Source organism: Mya arenaria, chromosome 9 (assembly GCF_026914265.1).
Source record: "Mya arenaria isolate MELC-2E11 chromosome 9, ASM2691426v1".
NCBI lineage: Eukaryota > Metazoa > Mollusca > Bivalvia > Myida > Myidae > Mya > Mya arenaria.
Window position 1 is genome coordinate 20,190,275 of NC_069130.1, and position 15,935 is coordinate 20,206,209.

The 15,935-nt window shown below is 34.5% G+C and overlaps 1 pseudogene; it reads left to right on the top strand.

Moving 5' to 3' along the window:
• The window catches only part of LOC128246488 (dnaJ homolog subfamily B member 6-like), a 36,920-nt pseudogene extending 21,637 nt beyond the window's left edge, over positions 1 to 15,283 (top strand).
• The last annotated feature ends 652 nt before the right edge of the window (positions 15,284 to 15,935 follow it).

A 15,935-nucleotide genomic window follows, 5' to 3' on the forward strand; every position in this document is an offset into this window, starting at 1 on the left:
AAAAAAAAAAAATGACTATTTGTATAAAGTGTGATGGGGATACTCCTATTTTGAACTGATACCTCTTTTTTTTTACAAATTTGTGTTGGCATCTCTGTATGATACATTAAAATCTCTTTTGTGAGAAACCATGCAGAATGCTTATTAACTATACACTTTTTCAGAGAATAAGAGGGAGATATACGATAAATACGGCAAGGATGGATTGACGGGCGGACATGGCAGTCACTCTAACTACTACGATGGAGGAGGGTTCGACGATTTCCACAGTTATCATTTCAGAGATCCTGAGGAAGTGTTCCGAGAATTTTTCGGGGGCAGGGACCCTTTCGCTGAGTTCTTCTCAGGTATAACCATGGTGACGCTTGCAGAATAATTTGAATTTCTTTAGTTTTGTTTAAAAAAGATATTGTCCTGTTTATGCTCTTTCATCTCCATATAGCCTTTGTTCTCCTATTATATGAATATACCGGTACGTTATTTGCATTAGATTTTGGACACGGGTTGAAAAGATTATTCTAGTTTTTAACTTTCTTTGAAACAGTTAGAATGTATTTTTTCAGAGCAATGTAAGTAAAACTGCTGCATGGGTAGATTTTAGGTGCTGGGGTTAACCACTGCTTTTATTAGCTATTTGATTTTGCAGAAAAAAGTTGTGGCATTGTCATAGCCTTGGTGAATGGCAGTATATATTATCCTGGCCATAGACTTGGGTGAATTTTTAAACGTTTTAAGATTTTAACATGAAACTTGGACACATCTAAACAACAAGAAGGAGAATATGTGTAGAAAGTCCCAAAACTCAGGTTAAAATATCGTAATATTATTCTCCTTGGTCGAGTGAGAAAAACAGATGAGTGTCAACACCTGCTTCTGGCGCTCTTGTAATCGTGCTTCATAAGTTATGTAAAAAGCTCTATTTAATAGAAATGTGATAAGGAGTTTGTCATTTAATAATAGTAAATAGAGCTCTATAGAATATTATTCTGTCGTATAAAAATTAATTGCACTGATTTTTAAAGAGATTTATGTTTTGTGGTAAAAATTTAACTGCTTTAAAATTCATTATTATCTTAATGCCATAAAGTTATGTTTTTATTTGCATTTTTTGCATGCAATGAACAATATAATATTATGCAAAGTATAATGGACATTTAAGAAGTAACTTTAATTTAAGTGGATAATTGACAGGCGTTTCAGTTTAATTTTGTCATATATTTAAATGCTTGGCTTAGGTTTGGTGAAGGCAGTGTGTAATTGGTGTTTGGCAAACTCATGCAGTTTTATTTAACTGTTATCATGAGAAGCAATCTGTTTGCATATTTTTGGAAGTATGACAAAAAGCATTGTATTTAATACATGAATGTTCCAATTAAATGATTTACAATGTCAATGTACAGGAAGAAAGTCGGTGAAAGAATATTTGAGAAATGCAGCTCATCTGTGTATGGAAACATCATGAAAATGTTTTCATATATCGATGAACCACAATACAAAGCATTGAACATTCTTACATAGTAGCATGTTAGTGTGCCACACATGACCCTGTATCCCGTACATTGTAGGGCCAGCTGCTGGCGGGATGGGAGGATTTTCCAACGGATTGTTTGCCAACTCTTTTACAGGCTTTCCCGGACCTTCTGCATCGTTCTTCGCGTCACCCTTCGGTGGTGACCCCTTCGCTGGAGGGGCAGGGTAAGTTTTCCGCGGGTTTGTTACTAAAAGGTTTTATATCATATATGTGATGAGGAAGGGTAAATTATGTTAACTTTCAAATGATGAGGTTTCATGTGCTGTTATGAGATGGAGATATTTAGTATGGGACTATATATAAGGGCCAGGGGAGTTAAGGAATCATGTAGTTTTTAAGGTTGGATTTAGTGGTTTTAATGTATCTTACATAGGGATTTATATACTAGATTTTCTTGGATGGAACCATTTTCATCAGAAATAAGAAAATCATGAACTTCACAAATGAATAATTTGTTAAGTTAATAGAAATATTCTTTTATTTAGATGTTCACTTGTATACATGTATTAAATTTGTGGAATCCTTTTAATAGTTAAGTGAGAATCTGAGATGAACAGTATATCATTTGTTAAGATAATACTAGGGAATCTAACTCTTGGAGTGTATGGGATGTATTTTTACTTATATATATGTCGAGCGATGTGCTTGTACATAATAACATATAGAAATGTAAAAGCTAAATAATCACTTTGGAATTAAAGTAAGAAAAGCTGTTTTAATCTGTATGTAGCCGTTGCCAAACGTGGGGCTAGGTTGCACGGCTTTTGCACATTGCATTCTGGGTAATTGTGGTGGTGGTGGTAAAAATAGCAGCACAGCGTGCATGATGAACACATGTTTGAATGTATGTTGCACCAAATATATGTTGGTTTTAGTGGTTTATTTAGTTTAGTGTCTTGTTGATAGCCCATGTAGAATTTTTATATTTTGTTGCATGTTGTTTATATAGATAGGATATGTATTCCTGTATATTTGCTTCGTTTTTTATGTTTTAGAAAGAGAGAAATGGCTAGTTGATAGGATTTAAAGTGACTTCATAGACTGCAAACATTATAAGAGTATTTAAATAAAAAGTAATGTCTGGCTTTTGCATACCATTCTATTGATTTATATTTGCTGATAATTATTTTACGCTTTTTTTTATTTCTTGTTGCATATTTTCTTTAATTGATGTGAAAGTAAATGACATTATAAAGGAGCAGATTCGTGCATGTAGTTGTTTTATGTTGCCTTGTATGTACCTTAGGCTTGTCAATTATCATACTAACATTTTTTCTGGACACAAACTATCACGAGAGCCCTGTTCATGAACTCATTCGAGAACATACAGTATTGACCAACTGATTTTAATGTGATAATGAATTGTGAAATTTCTCAATTTATTTCAAAGGATGAATTGCTACTCTACTCTACTAAGTTAGGAAGGAATTTTGGTAAATAAATACTGATTTTAGTTTTAGAATAAAGAGGTGGTTTTAAATGAACAGATGATGCATTTTAAAATTTATCAGATGGTGTATATCTTGTTTTTGTGTCTCACAAATTCACTCATTCCCTTACAATTATGGAACGGTCTAAACTCTTCCAGAAAAAGGGGGAGGGAGGATGAAAAAGCTGTATATAAATAAAATTATGACCGAAATTAGCATGATGTTTAACTAATAACTCTTTATTATGAATGCATAGATCTGACTTATAATTTCTGCAGTTTATTTCATTTTAGGATTTCTAGTATGGCTTATCGTTGATACAATCATTCCTCTACTAACAAACCACAAAAAAGAAAATGCTAGCGATTGTATCTTGCAAAGTTTAATAATTAGTAAGAGAACAGATTTATCAGAACTTACAAGTTACCCAGAATGCATTTGAGTGCACAATAATGATCCTGTGAGCATACACAATTTTGAGAAATGATTTTGTTAGGTTTTTGTAACATCTTATAAATCCTTGAGATATTACTGGATCGAAAAGCTGGTAGCAATGATAATACCAGGCAACACAATTAAAATTGTTTTTAGTTAGAATCTTAAATAGCCGACAGATAATTGAAGAAAAATAAAAATGAAAATTCCGAATTGAACTGTTTATGAATTATATAGAGAACCGTTACGCCACAAGGCGATAAGATTTCAATCAGTGTTGTATGGAAATACTCAACACAGATTAAAATGGCAGTCCCAAAAATTAGCTTTATTTCTGTTTGGGAATATGTGCAGTATTTGGTGTATTTAATATTAATAATTTTGTTTTACAACCCTTACAACTTGTAAGGTAGATATAATACCAAAATTAATGTCAAAACAAACAATCTTTCTAATATAAATGTAATATTATGCTATTACCCAGCCTTATGTTTTATTTCTCTCTTTTTTTTTTTTGAATATACTGTAACAAGTTGAGTATCAATTGACATTGACCATTTGGTGTCATTACAACATTGTGCAAACTCTTGAGGTCATGGGTTATTTATTAGCTATAAAAATTAAGACAATCTAGAAATCTTGCTCAAATTCTGTATTTTATCTTATTTAGCAGGACTTGTGCTAAGAACTAATTTAAGAATTTGAGCATTTGTAACGATGCCTGGTACACCGAAAATGTTTGAAGATATTCACATGTTACCAGTGACATAAGCCTATATAAAGCAAGGCCCATTACTCTGGGTGTATTTTTTGTCGAGTTATTAACTTTGATCATCTGAGAAAAACAGACGAGTATTAGCGTGTGGAATCCCTTGATGTAAGTCTGTTTACCAGTATTTGTACGCTTTTGACTTCTCTCTCTGCCACATAAATTAGAAAGCAATGCATTTTGTAGGAAGTGACAAATAAATCCATTGAAAATCAAGTAATGAATGCATGTATTATGTTACATAAGTTTATTTTCACTGACCTATTAAACCGTTATTAAAACTGCACTCTCACAGATTGAACGTTTTGACAACTTTTTTATTTTTCGTCGTGGAACGATCCAATTTGTTCGACACTGCACGTTAACCAGTTATTTAAAACTGCTGACAAACAAAAAGTTCAAAATATGATATTATGCATTTTTCTTAAACCGTTAGTAATGGTTTAAGCCATAAAACATTAATTTTGGATCAGAAGTATAAAAATCCACAATCTGACCTATTGTCAGCAGTCTTTTATCGCTGGTTGGCAGATATTTACGCAAAAAGATTGCTCATTCCCAGACAAAAAATAAAAAAGTCGTAAAAATGGTAAATCTGTTGGAGTGCAGCTTTAAGATGTGTTATGTAAAGTGCATAATAAGTTATTTATGATTGTCTGTATAATTTATGATTTTCTGTTGAATGTGACATGGTTAGCTCCCAGACATTAATGTCCTCTATATTGTAAAAATAATCATATATTTTCAGTACATGTACAATGTTATGTTTATTAATATGCATGAAGATTTGCATGCTGTGGTTGCACAAGGGTTATTGCAGGTTTTTTCAGATGTTATGGTACATGGAACACAACTGCATAGATAAACTAACATTAAGCACGACTGAATTTGTATATATTAGGGATGGCAACGAGTACCCGAGTACTCGAGTACTCGATCGAACGTCCGAGTACTCGAGTACCAAATCACTACTCGAGTACTCGGAAAAAAAATCTATAAAAATCACCAAATACACGATTTACAGACAAAATATCAGATCTGGTTAGTTGCCAAGAGGACAATTAACGGTCCCTCTAATCCCCGCTGTGTACACAATTGACCTCAATCAATTAGTTGAGAGTTGTTGTGATAGTTGCAAACTGTCAACAAAGGACCCCTATTTCAAATTAGGACTGATGACAATTAGCGAAGTTTTGATAGAGGTACTTTCACCTACACAATTCTTTCGTATACCAATTAGAGACCTTTCAACAAACAATGGACGCTAACGAGCAAGTATCGACCGTTACGAAAATTTATTGATTTCTTCACGGGCGTATTTTTGCAATGATTATCACAATTGATTGGTTGATATTTTAAATCAAGAATTATGAATATTAATGAGGCCAACAACAATAAAACAGTACGAAAAACTATCATTTAAAAATTAAATTATAGAGTGAACAACTGAACTTCGTATTGAATTTCGTTCACTATTTTTATGTATGCTTTTAATTTTCGTTCATTGTAATTATTATTGTTGTTCATTTCTGCAGTGCATACTTGTATAAAATGAAACGAATACGACAAATTAAAAGCCTGAAACAACATTTGTTTTCTTTTTATATCATTTTTTGTTAAAATACGTAATGAAAGTTTACTTTAAAGGTGAAAATGACCAATAATTCGACCAACGCACAATATGCGTCATTAACGTTACATGTATACTCAATCTTGTCTTTGCGAACACATATTCATTTTTTCCGAGTAATCGAGTACCCGAGTACTCGATCGAACGATCGTCCGAGTACTCGAGTATTAATTTTACTACTCGTTGCCATCCCTAGTATATATATCTGCATGGTCCTAGAATAGTATTCATTGATGTGAAGATTGAAACAGCTGTTCTTATTGAAATCCGCTCTATGTTGAATTTACCCTGAATTTGATTAGAAAACCTTGTATTTATACACATCAGCAAACATAATTTGAAGGAGAAAGAATGGGAGTTGCCATATGTGGTTGGTGAGTTTTCAGGTTGGCTGGGCAGTGGGTTAGTATGTTTGGCAGTCTCTTGTGAAAAGTTTGTTTAGCGAATTTTCTCTACAGTTTTTGATGGATTGTTCTGTTCGTTGCAACCAATTGATCTCCAGAGTTATGGCCTTGTAACTTAATGTTCACTACATAGCTATATGAGTGTTAGTGGAACGAAATCCTTCCACCATTTATGAGGTATTGATCTGAAACTTGGAACACATGTATCTGTGTACAAGTGCCTAACAGACTTTGTCTGTTATAACTTCCTGTGTCAAGGCAGCATGCGGGGGTAGTTATCACTCCTGTGATACCTCTAGTAAATGACCTTATGAGACCATAGCAGTCTGGCTAAAAAAAAAAATGAGATAAGATACTTGGTATTCCTGCAAAAAAAATTACGATAGTATCTTATCTCATTTATTTTTGCGGGAATACCAAGTCGGAAACCTATAAATAATTTTCAAAATTAAGATGGAAATCTTTTATTATCATTAAATCTAAAACAGTCATAATAATTCTATGAAGGATCACCACGATTAATCTGTTTAGCTTTGGAATGGTTTCCATATACTTTCATAGTGTAGTTACAATTTAGTACATGTATGGATGTTGAACATATTAAGATTTTGCTGATATTGTTATAAACATGTACTTGAATGATGGAACACATGATGCCATTCTGAGTCAGTACTGTGTCTCTGTTGATTTTTGGCATGAATCTCAGACCCAATGCCCCTTATTAGTATTTATTTTTCTCCTATTCTTTCATGAAAATTCCTGCTCCAGTTGTCCTTTTTATAAAGATGTTTTTTGCTGTGTAATTCATGGAGTGTCAGGAAATAAAATTAAGATTTTAACTTGTAAGTTCTAGTCTAGTGTATCCAAACAAACTGTATATAATTCATTATAACCAAGAATCAATGATTCAGAAAATACAAGGTAGGATACTTATAACATTTATTAGACACAATAATACTTTTTTACCATAAGGGTTACTTGTATTTGATGAAATTGGCTCTTACTTTAAAAAATACCCCTTTTGAATGGCTTTGCCCCCTTTCCCTATAGCAGGGAGACAGCCCTGCAAGACAGTAGTACTCTAAAATGAGAACTACATATGAATTGTTTGGAATATCATTATATTGCTGCATAAGTGTATAAACTGTCATTATATAACATGCTGGACCTGGTTTTGGGACATGAGAATGAGAATGTTTTTGGCGCTGTTTGTAGAAGGCGACGACACCCACATGTCCACCGAAGGCGGGACCGAGGTGCAGAGACGACATCGGCAGGCGGGCGGCGACCGAATCGGGCCGGGGTTGGGCAAATGGGCTCGCATCCGATGGGATCCATAGGATTTAATTCATTTGGGTTTCCGGGCATGTCTTTTGGGTTCTCAATGTTTGACGACCCATTTTTGCATCGTTCTCCAGGATTTCATTCTGGGTAAAGATATGTATGGTTGATCATGGTTGAATGATTGCACACTTGTATGTACCATAGCCTGATACGTCAGTCATCGAAGTCATGGCCGGGTTTAGTCATTAGCATGAATACATGTAGTTCTTGATATCATAATTTTAATGAACCATGTTATGAAAGCATTGTTACAAATTTACATGCGTTCGAAGACTGAAGTGGCCAGATTAGAAATGGTATCTTTGTATTTTTTAGTTTTAGAATTATAGCTAAATTAACAAAATAAACATCAATTTGCTGAAGTGTAGAATGTTGTGAAATTAGAACTAACTGCACTGTACATGTTATTTAATTTGAAACAAAAAAGTTCCTTGGAAATATTTAATTATTAGAATAGAAAAAAATAACGATAATAAAATTATTAAAACATATTGTACAAATCAGCTGATTTTGTTACATCGAATAGTAATCAGCTTTTCAAATCTTATAGTTATGTCTTTAACCTAGAAAAAACATCTTGTAAACCATTTTACATAGTTTAATGAGAAATCGAAGTAGTGTTTAGAATTCATTACAAAATGCATTGCTAGTTAACAGGACCTTTTTCTGCTTTTTCATCTGTCCGCTTTTTCCGCTTCTTTCAAAAACATTCCTCACCACTGGGTAATAGCATTGCCAATCTCTTAAATTAATTTAGGATGCAGTTTTTAACTTAATAACATATAACGATTTCAGTTGTGCAAGTTTGCATTGATTTTAAAGACTACCATAAACAAACAGACAGTAAATTAGAAATGATTATGACAGCTAAGGTAAATGTGGCTTAAAGCTATATAAATTAAGTGTTTTCTTGATTTTGATAAAGCGTGTAGGATTTATTAAAAGGTTAAACATTAGCCATCCGAGTCCTCACACCAGTTGCTTTCCTTTACAGTAAAATTCGGGGATGAAAACGTTCAGGTTGAACCCTGGAATATGGATTTAGAAACTGTAATACATTTGTTGAATTCTTGCTGGACATTTGTATTAAAAATAGTAGGTACCTTGAAATGGATATGAATTACTTCGAGAACTATTTTCAGGATCAAAATTATTGCTTGTTTTTATTATGGAACGTATTTTCGTTGATAAGAGAGAGGAAATATGGCTGAAAGTCAGAGATCTTTCCAATTATATCAAGGGAGATCACTGCATGGGAAATTGTCAAGGCATATAATCCATTTATATATAATATAATTTTATAAATATATATGATAGTAAGTTTACACACCTTAGCTTTGGCATATAATCGATTTATATATATATACCTTAGCTTTGTGATGTACCATTAGTAGATACTTAATCCCATTTACATTATTTCTGTTGCAGGTTTTCATCATTTTCCAGCACATCGTTTGGGGGCGGGGGAGGGGGGAGGGGGTGGGGGGAATTTCCGATCCACTTCCACCTCCTCAAAAATGGTCAATGGGAAGAAGGTGGTCACCAAAAAGTAAGATATATGTATACTCGTCATTTAGCTGCTCAGAGAAGGTAACTGGACAAGTAAAAAAAATATATCTACAATTTATGTGTTGATTTTGGTTAAAAAAATATTAACTCTACAATTTGATACTTTATAGTTGTGCAATGCAGTATAAACTGAGAGACATTAAAAATACATGTACTTGTGTAAATTTATTTTCAAAAATATGTTCAGACCAGTAAATTCCGTGTGAATGCAATACCATTCAATATAATATATACTTGTACAGTCCATTTACATTGGAACTTAAACATATAATCAGTCACGATACGCACATGTTAAGCAAGGTCTATCATGAGGGCTAAAGAATGTCTGTCTTGGCATTTATTTACAATAGTTTTGTTTACTGTTAAATGGTGTTTTTTTTCGGGTTCTTTTTTTTAACAAAATCTTTTTCATTTCAGGGTGGTAGAAAACGGTGTAGAAACAGTAACGGTAGAAGAGGACGGAGTTGTCAAGTCTCACACGAGGAATGGGGAAAACACCATGATCACAAACTGACCTTCACCTCCAACCCCAGGGGTCGTCTCCATGGAATAGGAGGAATGATAGAGACATTTTTTTCACACTAGTGCGTTTCCATGGATATTGGCATGATAGGACACACACAATGTTCAGTGCACAAATTAGATGTCAATGACTATGAGTTTGATAATATGTTATTTTAAACGGCTTAAATCAGTGATTGTTTTTCTGATTTGAAATATACCTGTTAAATATGCCAAGTTTGTGTAGGCCTCAAAACAACAGCTGAAAAATTACGCATAATTAGTCTCCATGGTGATAATGAGGTGAAGACGTTGTAGTTGTTGTATATATGAGAAAATTGACTTGAAAATGTAAAATAATGGTTATCATTAATCAGTGTTTTTGAAACAAACTGCTTTGGTGGAAATGAATAAAAGAAATGGAGAATTTAAAATTTGCGCATTGCACATTTGAAACATTTGCTGAATGTGGACAGTGACAATTGTGCTGCGTGTAAGTTTTCATTATCATATTTAAAGGGATTTGTTCACATTTAATAGGGTCAGACATCGTTTTATTATTTTGTATGAAATTTGAAGAAAATGCTTGAAGCAATAGTAAAACATCAACAAAAGTTGAAATTGCTGTATTTTTAATAATTATTGGGAACGGAGACAGATTTTGCCAAAAAATGTTAGTAACGCTATTGAAAATACAATCATTTTAGTGTTGGATTTACTAAATTCTGTTCAAATGAGGATTTGCCAGTTGCTGTTTGGTTTTTGATCATGGAAGTAAGTAAAATAACTCAATTTCAACAATCTATAAAAATAATAATGCTGACATTTAAGCTGTGAACGATTCCCTTTTGATTGACCTCACATCAGACCAATGGAATTTTGCATCAGATTGAAAATATTTGTCAGTTGAATTTTACAAGTGAAGTATTGTGTATTTTTTTTAATAAAGAGTACGACCGATGGTAGTTACATGAATAGTTATTCTCTTCAAGTAAAGCATGTTTATTGAAAGGAATTTGACTGAATTCCCAAAAATAACTTTGTCCATCCATCTATGCACAAATGTAGCCATGAGTACCATGAATGTAATGTTTTAACATCTCGCAAAGAACAGGCAGATTGTTCAGAACTTCGTTTAAGTTATAACATGATTTAGACATCACTATTAAATTTAAACATAAAATATTTGATCATGTGCTCAAATATTTAAATAAAACAAGTACAGCTAAAACAGTTGTCAACAATCTTGTTAGAAATACTGCAGATCACTGATGATTAAACTTCCAGGGAAATAAAGTTTTGATAGTTAACAATGTTAACATTGTTAACTTAAACTAATTTCTGAACAATGGCCTGGTATATATAATGTGTTTTGTTTATTAAGGCAAAGTAAAAAAACAACTTATAATTGAAATTTAATTGATTCATGTATAAAATCTGATGGGAGATACAGGTTGTCTGATGTGGTTTTATACACAAGCTAGTGTGTAGTACGAGGCAAATTGTACAGTCATGCTTGTGACACTGTGATAATTTCACTGTAATCATGCTCATTTGAAAACCAGGGATGAACGCTAGACTGTATTATCTCTGTTTACATCAATTTTAGTTTTTTAATACAGTTTGGCTTTACCCCATGGATATTTGTGTTGCCATGTTTTGAAATATGCAAAAATGTTTGCAACTATAAATACAATATCGTTCAAGCTCGTAATTGTGCAAATGAAGATTATTTTGTATATGAGTCCATCTATGTAGTGAGGGTGAAAAAGAAATAACATATTTTAATTGAAATTTACCAAAGATAAGAATGAACCATAAATATGTGAGTAATCTGACTGTTGATTTAAGGTTCAAAACATAGGCTGTACATGATCATTTCACATTTGCTTCGTAAAGATTTCAATCATCTGTTTGTTTTGCAAAATCATATTTTCTTGAAAATCTAAATATCTATTGCGAAGTATAAATGTTGATTTCTAAATAGAAGAGTCTCTTTTATATCATACATTTAGTAGACAACAAAGTTATACTTGCGCACCAGCTCAGAGAAAACTGTCACCAGCATGTGCGCCAATTCTGAATACCTCTGTTGAACTTTTGACGCGGTGAAAACCGTATTTATCTTACACCATCTGTATCGTTAATTGTTTGTTTTCTTTGTATGTTCTGTTGTCTTGTTGTTGTCTGTGCAATGAGTTTCAAGTATTTAATTTCTCGTTAGCTTTTTAGCTCGAAAAAAAAAGGCGAGGTATTATCATTGCCTTTGTGTTGTTGTTGAGCGAAAAACTTGCTTATAACTCAAAGACCATTCAAGATTTTAAATGGAACTTGGTACCATTTGCCAAAGAAAATGTGCAATGTACAGCAAAGCCCTGACTATAATAATTAACGAGTGACCCCTTCTAAACAAAAAAGCATACTATCATTGGCAGTCGATCTGCAGCACTTCATTTATCTTTCTTGGTCTAGAACTAGGGTCTTTATTGGATGATGTAGATTGCTTTAAATATGCGAGCTCCATTTTTCATGTTTTTTTTTTTTATTATGACCTATTTCATGATGTAAATGTATTCGTATAAAAAATATTAGCAAAACAATGGGCCGATTGAACTTTGTTAATGTTAACAACGTTATTAATTGTCATTGTTTCATGCACTCACTCATGTGGTCTGCAGTAATACTTATATATGAGCATGTTTGATTAAAATATATCAGCATAACATAAAAAATTTCAAGTTAACAACAACGCTATTTTAACGTTGGTAACTTTTACAAAGTTCTTAACCATCAACCCTATGATGATACCAATTATCAATGTACACACACTAAGTTTCTTAACAAACAGCCCTATGATGACATGAACTGTCTCCGTACAGACACACAAAGTTCTGAACAATCGGCCCTATGATGACATGAACTGTCTCCGTACAGACACACAAAGTTCTGAACAATCGGCCCTATGATGACATGAACTGTCTCCGTACAGACACACAAAATTCTGAACAATCGGCCCTATGATGACATGAACTGTCTCTGTACAGACACACAAAATTCTGAACAATCGGCCCTATGATGACATGAACTGTCTCCGTACAGACACACAAAGTTCTGAACAATCGGCCCTATGATGACATGAACTGTCTCCATACAGACAAACAAAGTTCTGAACAATTGGCCCTATGATGACATGAACTGTCACCGTACAGACACAAGTTCTGAACAATCGGCCCTATGATGACATGAACTGTCACCGTACAGACACACAAAGTTCTGAACAATCGGCCCTATGATGACATGAACTGTCTCCGTACAGACACACAAAGTTCTGAACAATCGGCCCTATGATGACATGAACTGTCTCCGTACAGACACACAAAGTTCTGAACAATCGGCCCTATGATGACATGAACTGTCTCCGTACAGACACACAAAGTTCTGAACAATCGGCCCTATGATGACATGAACTGTCTCCGTACAGACACACAAAATTCTGAACAATCGGCCCTATGATGACATGAACTGTCTCTGTACAGACACACAAAATTCTGAACAATCGGCCCTATGATGACATGAACTGTCTCCGTACAGACACACAAAGTTCTGAACAATCGACCCTATGATGACATGAACTGTCTCCATACAGACAAACAAAGTTCTGAACAATTGGCCCTATGATGACATGAACTGTCACCGTACAGACACAAGTTCTGAACAATCGGCCCTATGATGACATGAACTGTCACCGTACAGACACACAAAGTTCTGAACAATCGGCCCTATGATGACATGAACTGTCTCCGTACAGACACACAAAGTTCTGAACAATCGGCCCTATGATGACATGAACTGTCTCCGTACAGACACACAAAGTTCTGAACAATCGGCCCTATGATGACATGAACTGTCACCGTACAGACACACAAAGTTCTGAACAATTGGCCCTATGATGACATGAACTGTCACCGTACAGACACAAGTTCTGAACAATCGGCCCTATGATGACATGAACTGTCACTGTACAGACACACAAAGTTCTGAACAATCGGCCCTATGATGACATGAACTGTCTCCGTACAGACACACAAAGTTCTGAACAATCGGCCCTATGATGACATGAACTGTCTCCGTACAGACACACAAAGTTCTGAACAATCGGCCCTATGATGACATGAACTGTCTCCGTACAGACACACAAAGTTCTGAACAATCGGCCCTATGATGACATGAACTGTCTCCATACAGACAAACAAAGTTCTGAACAATTGGCCCTATGATGACATGAACTGTCTCCATACAGACAAACAAAGTTCTGAACAATCGGCCCTATGATGACATGAACTGTCTCTGTACAGACACAAGTTCTGAACAATCGGCCCTATGATGACATGAACTGTCTCTGTACAGACACAAGTTCTGAACAATTGGCCCTATGATGACATGAACTGTCACCGTACAGACACAAGTTCTGAACAATCGGCCCTATGATGACATGAACTGTCACCGTACAGACACAAGTTCTGAACAATTGGCCCTATGATGACATGAACTGTCACCGTACAGACACAAGTTCTGAACAATCGGCCCTATGATGACATGAACTGTCTCTGTACAGACACACAAAGTTCTGAACAATCGGCCCTATGATGACATGAACTGTCACTGTACAGACACACAAAGTTCTGAACAATCGGCCCTATGATGACATGAACTGTCACTGTACAGACACACAAAGTTCTGAACAATCGGCCCTATGATGACATGAACTGTCACCGTACACGACACACAAAGTTCTAAACAAAGCTGCCGTATGATGATATAATTCTTATATTGTCACTGTACACACACAAGGTTTTACCTATGCAGCTACCGGGGTATATTAGCGTTTATTTAAGCCCTATGCCATTTTCAATGTTATGGAAAATGAAATTGTTGTCAAATGAAATCAGCATAGTTTTAGTTTGCTCACTGCGTTATACTACTGCTCAGTTTGAATTTAAATGCCATCTCAAAAAAATTCCGAACAAACAAATCTGTTGAGTTGAAATAATAATTGAAAGTAAGGTTATAAGTCGGGTCAATTGATTCCTTTATAACCCAATTTAGAACTGATCTTATGCCAGTATTGTTTATACAAATAAAGTACCCTGTCTATAATTTCTCTTTTACCAACTTTTTTCCCGAAGTATAAAACTTACAACATTCAACCAAACTTACACTATAATCTGTCATCAAAATGTTGTTAATATTGATATAGAATTATAAATCACCGAAACAGTTTACACAAACATGTTAAACTCATGCTTTGCTTACATTATGTATCAAGAAAATGTTTGTTAAGTATCTTTACATATAAAATACTATTAACCAAAACAAAGGAGTGATTTTCTTAGATAACTGTATTATACTACACGCCTTAAAGTTTGTCAAAGCTACACTAGTTTATTTTTGTATGCTACATGTATATGTTGGCGTATGTATATTTTTGCGATGTTTTCAGTATCGAGGACTCAGTGCAAAACAGTCCTAACTCCTTTGTTTGTATGAAGTTAGGACTATTTTGCGATGTTTTCTGTATAACTACCGACCTGTTGTTTGAAATAACACAACTGTTGTTATCAGTCACATGTTGTTTTTTCTTGGGTCATAAAAATAAATATTTTCAATGTCTGGTCTTGTATTTGTTCTTTTGTTGCAGATCAGAAAAAAAGATCACCGAGGTTTTCTAGCAATACAATAGTCCCCTACAAGTTTCACTACCATACAACAACAATAGTTTTCATATTACTATGCCAACATCCAGTAAAAAGTGTGGTATTTTCCATTTTTCGTCGCTATAGGTAAAAGATATAAAACAAGAATTGTCGCAACGTGACGAAACCAGGTTTTTAATGATTGACAGAAGAACTTCAGCCTGTGTCTGTTTTTATGCCCCCGAAGGTGGGCATATTAAAATCGCACCGTCCGTCCGTCTGTCCGTGTGTCCGGCTCAATAACTCGTGTCCGGGCTGTAACTTTCCCTTGTATGGAAAGATTTTAAAATAACTTGCCACATAAGTTCCACATACCAAGACGACGTTGTGCGTGCAAGACCCGTGCCCCTACCTCAAAGGTCAAGGTCACACTTAGTCTTTATTCACAATGGAGTGCTGCATTTAGGACAAAGAGTGTAGGTTGTCGCGTCCAGGCAAAAGGTTGCCCATTGAAAAAACTTTCCCTTGTATAGACAGATTTTTAAATAACTTGCCACATGTGTTCCACATACCAAGACGACGTGTCGCGTGCAAGACCCGTGTCCCTACCTCAAAGGTCAAGGTCACAC